Source organism: Fistularia commersonii, chromosome 18 (assembly GCF_037954325.1).
Source record: "Fistularia commersonii isolate RoL2024-O1a breed Wild chromosome 18, RoL_Fcom_v1.0, whole genome shotgun sequence".
Lineage (NCBI taxonomy): Eukaryota > Metazoa > Chordata > Actinopteri > Syngnathiformes > Fistulariidae > Fistularia > Fistularia commersonii.
Genome location: NC_141301.1, coordinates 5,556,563 through 5,566,402, shown reverse-complemented (window position 1 = coordinate 5,566,402; position 9,840 = coordinate 5,556,563).

Genomic DNA, 9,840 nt, shown 5'->3' with positions numbered 1-9,840 from the left:
TGGGAAATATCTGTTGGATATAAAAGGAAATAGCACACAGTTGAGTAGAGCCAACTAAACTAAGACCAGGTATGGACTGGACCTCCATCTATATGTTGACAATATCAAAGGAATGCACATCAGGATGGCCATGTTGTCTTGTGATTAGACTTGAATTAAGCATATCATCTCAAATTCCAATTTCACGTTTTTTACCTTTATCACAGCTCTAGATACTACTAATTTTACAATGCTTGTCCTTTGGTATCTTACTGTGTTGGCAAGTTTGTCAGATCCTCAACTGAATATACTGTCTTATATGTTCCTCATATGAAACACTAAAAGCCCACAACTCGACTGAAGTTAAGACCCTTATGCAACTTAATGAAACTGTCTGTAACCCGGACTTGATGATGCCATCAAAATGCATGGTGAAGGGTTTCCTCCACTTCCCTCAGCATTCAAAATTAAGCAGGCCCTGGTGCAAATCACCAAACATTCAGCTGCTCCATCGCAGCCCCATTGCAGTCAGCCTCTGCCCCTATGTGTTTGTGTGTTCATAGTAACAAGCAATATTTGAAGTCAAGTCGGAGGCATGTTAGAATATTTTTACATGCCTTTATACTTTTCAATGGTGCATATAGAGTTGGGAATGATGAAAATAACATCCAGCAATAATGTGTGTTGAAAGTAATGATTCAATCATAGATATACAAATTTGTTAAATTCTAAAATATAGATTTTAATTTACTTCTCTGGACATTTGTAAAGCTTTAAGTGAATCCAAATGATGTCTTGGCCCTCAAATTTAAGATATGGCTATAATTCTAATGAAATGGAATTTCTCATGAGAGTGCTGTTTGATTAAATGAAACACAATGGATTTTTTTCCAGTAAACAGACAGGGACATCTGCCTGTCTGCACATCTTCTGCTGACTTGTTATTTTTAGTGTGAAAAGTTTGTATTCTTCACCTGCCTGTGTCTGTCAGTGGGTGACAATTACAAGGTCTAAGTAGTGGCCGATAATCTGGCTGACCAGACACCCTCTGCTCCCCCCGTCTGATACCCTGCATGCTTGCCATGCACAGTTGGCTCCGCTCACCACCAGCTGTGGCCATTTGCGCATGTGACGGGTTATGTCATGTGACCACTGTCTGTCTCAGTTTGTGCTGTCAGAGCTCAGCAGCCTCCAGACCACCACCGGAGGCCTGTTGGAGCAGATGAGTGGTCATAAAACCGGACCTCTATCTGAACTTTAAAGTCCCCACAAGCTCAGTTCACTGTAACTCCATCACCTAGTTTGACTTTCTTAATGGTTCATTTTCACTGTAGCTCTGGTTTGCATTTGGTTTGCAGACTTTTCTCTAACAAGGGGACTGTTCCTGACTGCGACAGATGAGTCTTGCACCCTCAGTTGTTGTTTTTTTTTATTTATCACCACACTCCAGCCTAAGGTCAGGAATTTTTTTTTTTTTTTTTCACCATCAGCACGGCACCAACATCTGATTTACAGCTATCGTTTACTGCCAGGGCAGAAAGAGCTCTATCTCAACAGCAGAAAGCAGTATAAATATTAATTACCTGTCAGATCATCCCATACTATTCAAAGTAACAATGTGAAGAACTCACATTGTATTAGACATTGTTCTTTCTAAATTTGAGAGGAAAACTAAAGTTTACACTTGCTTTTCATTGTTGGCTGGCCCTCAAAGGATGTCATCATGCTTTTATCATGCAATTTTGACTGTTAAATTAAAGACATGGGAGATTTCTCATTCTTTTCAGAAATGGACTATTATTGTTTCTGTTATCTGTGTGTTGAATGATATGTCCCTTGATAAAAGAATATGGGAATTTCCAGGGAATTCAATGATCATTCATTTTAAGACTTGGAGGCTTTTAAAATCAAATCCGAGTCGATGACATCCATCTGTCCATTGTCTAGCGCTTTTCCGAGTCGCGGGGGATGCTTGAGCCTATCCCAGCTGCCATCTGGTAACAAACAGACAACCATTCACTCTCTCATTCACACATCAGGGACATTTTCCCAATTTTTCCAATTAACCAAGTTTTTGGACTGATCTGCAGACACCGGGGAAATATGCAAACTCCACACAGAAAGAAAAGGTCCCTTATGCTATGAGACCGAAGCTAACCACTGCACTACCTTGCCACTCATTGTCATATGTCACATTAAACTTTGGCCATTACAATTTGTTCAAATTTTTTGCCTATCCTATCCTTGTGTAAATGATATGCTGTGTCAGCAAAAAGTCTGGTCGTCACATTGACATGAAAGTCAAAGCGTTATGGTAAATACGATTTTTAAATCTTAATCAAATGGGTAAATTGACTGAGATAAACTGAAATCCCCTGGTCGAAAACAATCAAAAAACTCTTAAGGCTAGATGGACCTTTGAATCCAGTAGAGATTAACCTCTCAGATGATAAGCAATACCCACAGGGCCTTAATTTCCTCAGACTGTGGCTTTAAATAACTTTTTTTCTACTCTTTTTTTTTTGGGATTAATAGATTATTTGAGTGCGTCTTCAGTACAGTCACTGACCGTTTTACTAAAATCTTTTATTCATTGAAAAAGTTTGCAATATTGGAATTTTCCAAAAAAAGTTTCATACTAATTTCCTAAATGGCATCTTAAAATTTGTAAAAGAAAGCTGCAGGGATTGGCTGAGGAAAACTGTAATGATCAAATTAGCAGCAAAGAATGAATGATAAATAAAATGTGATCTGAATTCATGAGATATGTTTAGAAACAAGAAAAAGAAAAGCAAATATACATATACCTGTATTTCAGTCAGTGACTTTTTACTCCCCAACCTTTAAAATTTTTTAACATGTTCCTGCTTGAGCGTCTAAGAAACTGGCATGCAACAACAATTCTCAATCCTACATTGGAATAAAAAAAAATGACGTCCTTCACATTTTCAGCCTTTGTCTAAGATTTTTTTTTTTTTTTTTGTGATGTTTCTTTTATGGCTTCCTAATTTAACAATTGACTCTCTGATAATCCCAGCTTTATATTTACATAGACTCTTTTGACTTAATTAAACACAACCATGGTCATACAGTTGTGGAGATCACCAAAGCAAAAGTTAACAAAAGGAGAAGAGGAACTCCATTGTTCATCTATATCACGGGTGTGTGTTGAGAGAGAGGCGAGGATGAGGTGAAGCACAACTCATGTCAAATCGAATAAATTACCTTCAACAGAGAGAGCGAGGGGACAGCAGGAGGCCTATTTAGGAGCTTTTAAAGTCAGCCAGCGTGATGTCTTAATTACTGAGACTTTACGCTGGCCAGCACTGTGCTCATGCTGTGACGGTCAGGGGTTGGAGGCTGCTGCCCCAGCAGCTTTAGAGGAAGGAGCAAGGACTGTAAGATAATGCAACACAGATCGTTTGTACTGTCTCTACCCACAGGAGGGAAAATAAAGGTTGATTAAATAAAATTTGATTTAATTTGATTTCTGGACTGTTAGATAAAAGACTTCATCCTGTTCTTCACTTAAAATCATGATGAAATGAATTTCGGACAAATCACACATTATTCCACTTTTATCCTTCCTGTCAGATTTAGCTTTTGTGCACACTCAGGTTGATTGACAGTAATGATCCTAGGTTACTTCCTGCTGACCAATTACATGTTAATACTTGCTAGTCTGATAGAGAAGGGTCAGATACTTGCAAGAGAATCTGGGGGTGATAGGCTGCAGTTCTCAAGGTATTAAGGTGTGATGGTGTGAAGGAGAATCAGGACTCATGTGCTGATCTTTATGTCCTAATGTGATTTCAGGCCTAAAATGTGTAGGCTCAACTTGTACGTCACGGTTTGGGGGAAAATATAGACAGCTTTAATTGGAGAGATACGCTATTTGAAATATTTGTGTTCAGAAAGCCTACTTTTTGCACCAAAGGTGTTTTTTTTTAGAAAACTAATCGACAGCCAGCCAAATCATGTTATTTTTTGTGGATACATATGATTATCCATCCATCCATCCATCCATCCATCCATCTTCCACCCTTTTTTTAAAAAGGGTGATCACCACCCCAGTCTGCCAGTCCAGTGGCACTGTCCCCAACATCCACGCAATGTGGCAGGGACGTGTCAACCTGGACAGCCCTACAGCATCCAGAGCCTTGAGGAACCCAGGGTGGACCTCATCAACCCCCGGGGCACTGCTACTGAAGAGCTTTTTGACTGCTTGAGCAACTTCAGGCCCGGAAATAGGTGTGTCCACTCCGGACTCCCGTGGCTCTGCTTCCTCATTGGAAGGCATATCAATGGGGTTGAGGAGGTCTCGGAAGTATTGCTGCAACCAATCTACAACGTCGTGAGCTGAGGTCAGCAGCGCCCCGCTCTCACTGTACATAGCATTGACGGAGCACTGCTTCCCCCTCCTGAGCCACCAGATGGTGGACCAGGGAAGTGGTGGACCCACCGGAAGTTGTTCTCCATGGTCTCCCCGAACTCCTCCCACGCTCGAGTTTTTGCCTCGGCAACCACTGAAATGCCGCTTGGCCTGCTGGTATCTGTCAGCTGCCTCTGGAGCTCCACAGGCCAGAAAGGCCCGGTAGGACTCCTTCTTCAGTTAGATGGTATCCCTCACCACAGTGGGCTCGAGGGTTGCCGCCCCGACAGGCGCCGACCACCTTATGGCTGCAGCTCCGGTCTGCTGCCTTGACAATGGAAGCATAGAACATGGCCCTTTCAGACTCAATGTCTTCGCATCCCTTGGGATGTGGTTGTAGTTCTGCCAGAGTTCTGGGAGTTGAAAGTCCTTCTGACAGGGGACTCTGCTAGACTTTCCCAGCAGGCCCTGATGTTATGTATGGGTCTGCCAGGTCTGACCGGTATCCTCCCCTACCATCGGAGCCAGCTCCCGACCAGGTGGTGATCAATTGACAGCTCCGCCCCTCTCATGTCCAGGACATGCGGCCGCAGGTCAGACGATACGATCACAAGGTCGATCAAAGAACTGTGGCCTTAGGTGTGTTGTTGCCAAGTGTGCATATGGACACCTTTATGCCATAATGTTTGTTATCGACAATAACAAAACAACCGCTCTGGTTTAGATCAGGGGGCCATTCCTCCCAATCACGCCCTCTCAAGTCGCACTGTCATTGCCCGCATGAGCATTGAAGTCTCCCAGTAGAACCATGTCCCAAGAGCCAGCCTCTGTGGCCGAGGATCGCACTGCCAATGTCCCCCGTCCCCCAGGATAAGCTGGACCCATGATGATCTTTGGGCTGAGCCCCATGGCTGAAGGCCTGGCCACCAGGCACTCACCATCGAGCCCCACCCCTGGGCCTGGCTCCAAGGGTGCCCCCGGTCACCCATCCCGGCAAGGGAAAACTAAGTGCAACATTTGTCTTCATCATGAGGGTCTTCTGAGCCACACTTTGCCTGGACCCTCACCCAGGACCTGTTTGCCTTGGGTGACCCCTCCAGGGGCACAAAGCCCCCGACAATGCTCTCAGGATCACTGGGACGCACAAACCCCTCCACCACGGTAAGATGGCAGTTCACATATGATTACATGCTGTGTAAAATCCAAGGCTTATTCTAAATTGGTTTTAATTTCCACTTTAACTTTGTTAAAGAGACATTTAACCAAAAAGGAGTAATATAATTTTTAGATCCTATTTTAGCACTGGAGTTTGCATGTTTTCCCTGTGTCTGCATGAGTTTTCTCCAGGTCCTTCAGTTTCCTCCCACGATCTGAAAACATGCAGCAGTTTAATAGGGAAAATTGCCCCGAGTCAGTGAAAGTTGTCTGTCTTTGTATGTGGCCCAGCGATTGACTGGCAACCAGTCCAGGGTGTACCCTGCCTCTTGCCTGTAACAGCAAGGATAGGCTCCAGCATCCCTCATGACCCCGAGTGCAGGATAAGCGGTAGAAGAATGATGGATGGATGGATTTTAGAACTGTAAACAATATTAAAATATATTATATCATACCATAAGTTGTCAACATGCATCCTTTACAGACTGTATTTGGAAATACTAACTCATATTTGTAGTATTGCTTATCATGTTTGCCTCACACTCATATCCATGGCAATGGAAATTTACAATGGTAAGTTACAGTTATTCTTCACCACAATTCAAGAGAAGTTATCGTTCTTTTTATCAAATAGTTTCATTCAAGATGGCAGAATTTCATCAGGGAGCTAAGTGTGCTTTTTATTTTTTCTGGACCACTGTTGTTTTTTTCCTTAATCACTATACTTCTATGGATGTGGTCAGTCAAACCAAGGTTATAAAAATTATTAACATTTGTTTGTAGAACAGTTTCATTAAAAAAATCTAACTGTACACAAAATTCAAAGCCTCACATAATTTCATCACCATCCTGCAGAGTCATGTCTCCTTGTGTTTCCTAATTAATGGCGATATCTGAACAAAGTCACAAGGCATTCCTCCTTTGGCCGGAGATACGTGTTTGTACACAGGCTATGGTAACTTTTGAGGTCTTGCAGGGGTCCTTCAACGGTAGTGAGATACACTTTCATTTCAGCAAGCTGGTAATCCCAAAATGCAATAAAACAGTCTGGCTCCTGGATTTGGCTCCAGTCAGACCAACTTTACAGAGAAAAAAAAAACTCCCTACACCTCCACTCCCATTATTAAAAATGGAAGGTAAATCTCAAAATAGAAGCTTCTCTTCTTAAAATTGAGATGTCGTGAAACAGCTTATGAACAAGCGTTACTCAGGAATTATACATCAGAAAGGATTGTAGTGTTATAATGAGGGAGTGCATCCCAGCTAAAACCATGATGTGACTGGGAACAGAAGTCAATGCAGTTTGCAGGTTATGTTTACCTACGACAAGGACTTGCAGCTTTGTGCTGGGAGTGTGTCCCTGGGTTTAGACTTTATCGCACAGCTAGTCTAAAGGAATTTTATTCTCCACATAAAAATGGCCTTTGCAATGACCTTTACTGTCTTTACATGGTTCTTAAAGGGATCCTCACATTTTGAGAAATGCTATGCTCACTGTGTAAATACATATACTAATGCACCTGGACACATCCTCAGTGATGTTCCTGGGATAATTGGGTGTTTCGGGTCTTTCAACATCATACATCCTCATCCAGGTGACCCAGCTAAGGCTGATCAGACCCCGGCTTGTGTCCAGTTGGCACGCTAGCTACCATGACTCCATGGCTCATGGTTCTTAACCCTCATATTATGTTAAGGGTCACTTTGACCCAATGGGTGAAATGGGTCAAATTGACCCTTAACATAATATGAAGGTTAAAGGGATCCTCACATTTTGAGAAATGCTATGCTCAAGCAAGATCAGTAAACAATCTGTTAGCGTAACACACTTGTGACAACTGCTAGACTGGTTTGTAGCAGCACTGTGTTTTGCTGTTTTGCTGAACAGCAGCAGGTTTTGCTGATACCTGTTAGGAAAGCTACCAGACATTGTTGCATTAAGTCTTTCCTTTGGGAAATAGCAGAGGACCTTATTAATCTTTTCATCTTATTGTGATATCCTACAGTTTACCACTTGAAAGTGTTTATGTGAATTTCATATCCAGGTACATTTGTACTGTACTAACTGTTGCTGTACTTTTGCATGACAGGAGGGCAGAATGTGGAGGCACTATGAACAAGACTGTTGTTTATCGCCCCCCAGGGTTTTTCTCTTTATTTTACGAGTTTAAACCTATGTACTTATTAATCAGCATAATCCTTGAAAGATCGACTCATCCACTCTTTTTGTCTGCGGCAGCCCTTGCTTACCACAGCATGATGAAGAAAAAGAACAGCAAGGCGGTAAAGAATAAACCCTTATTTATTTACCTTGATTTCAGTCATGCTAATTTTTTTAATGTAAATATGACCTGGATCCATTGTAGCTTTCAGAGTGACACAGCATCACAGTCATCAGAAGTACAGCAAATATGTCTATTCTCAGCAAAAAAAGCTTCAAGTGTGTTTTGTTTCCTCGATGCAAGTAAATAAATTGTTCTTATTGTTCAGCCCACTGGTTTGGTTTCATTATTCTTCATCTTGGTGAAAGAATCATCATTTTTTTGATTGACAAGGTTTTATGTTTATTACAAGGTAGGTTGTTAAACTACATGGTAACCAAATCTATTTTGCTCTTTCATATAATTATCATAGTAGTTGGGAACTCAATTTTACTTTCAACCTAGGTAACACTTTTGATCTCTGGCAAAGTTAGCTAATGTTGCTGTTTTCTAGAATAATGCATGGTTGAAATACAATGAATGTATTTGTATTTCTATAAATATTTCTGTATAAAGTCTAATGGATAATGAAAATACCCCTTGTCTGTAGAAAGTAACATAGAAATAGAACTGTTCATTATGTCACCTATTTATCAAGGGAAATTGAATTGCATTACTCATTTGACACAAGCTATACATAAATAGTTGATAAATTACCAGCAATAAAATATTTCAAAGTCTGCAGGAGTGAAGCTGTCTTGTTTAACTGTATGCACATTCTGCGGGTCCTGTTAACACTGTTAATGAAATCAAATCAATCGATGACTTCAGTTTTCTTTATACAGATCTATTTCTGGCACCATGACCCAAGAAACCTGACCTGGCATTAACCTAATCTCATGTATCCCATATTCATTTCATATTTGAGCTCAAAATGCCCTTGGAGGCCAACATTAACTAAAGCTAATTACAAGTTGGGCTGTCATATAAACATAGTCCAGTGTTACACAACTTGGGAGGCTTTGTACAGTAAGAGGGGCTGTAATCATCATATTTGTCTTTGATTTGAAAAAAAAAAAAAAAAATCAATAAAGTGGTTGGTTTATATCAACTTTACATTTAAGTTTCCTACATCACAATTTCTCTCCAGGTCAACTACACCAGACCATTTTTATAATTTGAAAAATATGAAAGGCATATAAAATAGTTAGCCTAACCTAGAACAAACCTAATACCTTTAAGACAAACTAAATAACTAAACAACTAAAGTAAATGTGAAATATTTTCTTTGAGTTTCATGATAAATGTATTTATTTTGGATTTTATCCTTTTAGTTATGAGAAGAGTGAATTATGACCAATCCAACATCCAGGCACTTGGAGGATTGGGATCCATTGTTGGTGTAGCGTTCACCATTTACTCACACTGGTAACAATTTTAAGGTACATATAATCACAAAATGTGATGACCCATTAACTATTTACCATCCATCATGTTTTTTGAGGGCTCCTGTCAAAGAGGGGTGAGCTTTGATTTCTCCAACATTAGACATTATCATTACATTTTTGTCACGGGCCACAGGGGGCGGACTCGGGCAGGGAACCACACCGTCAAGGCTGAAATCAGGGTTTTGAGCTCTTTATTTAGGTAGGGTGTCTCAGGGAGGCAGGCTGGCAGTCGCTGGCAATTCCCTGGCCCCGAGACAGTTGCACAAGGCTGGGTCTCACCAGACTGGGTCCCAGGCGGAGCACCTCGGGAAGGCAGAGTTGCAGGCGGGGTTGCAGGACGGGCCCCAGGCAGGGTGGCAGGAAGGGTCACGGCAGGATCTCAGGCAGGGTTGGGGTCCGGTGGTCCACCAGGGGGTCCCGGTCTACACTCGGGGTCTAATGGTCCACCAGGGGGTCTCACAGGGTCAGGGTCCGATGTTACAGCGGCCGGCTGGGTCCTGTCGTAACGGGGTTCTCGCAGGGTCGGGGTCCGGTGATCCACCAGGGGGTCCCGGTCTACACTCAGGGTCCGGTTGTCCACCGGGGGTCTCACAGGGTCAGATGTTACACCGGCCGGGTCCAGTCGTAACGGGGTTCTCACAGGGTTGCGGGGATAAACATGGCAAGGGGTAAGTCCAGGATCCAC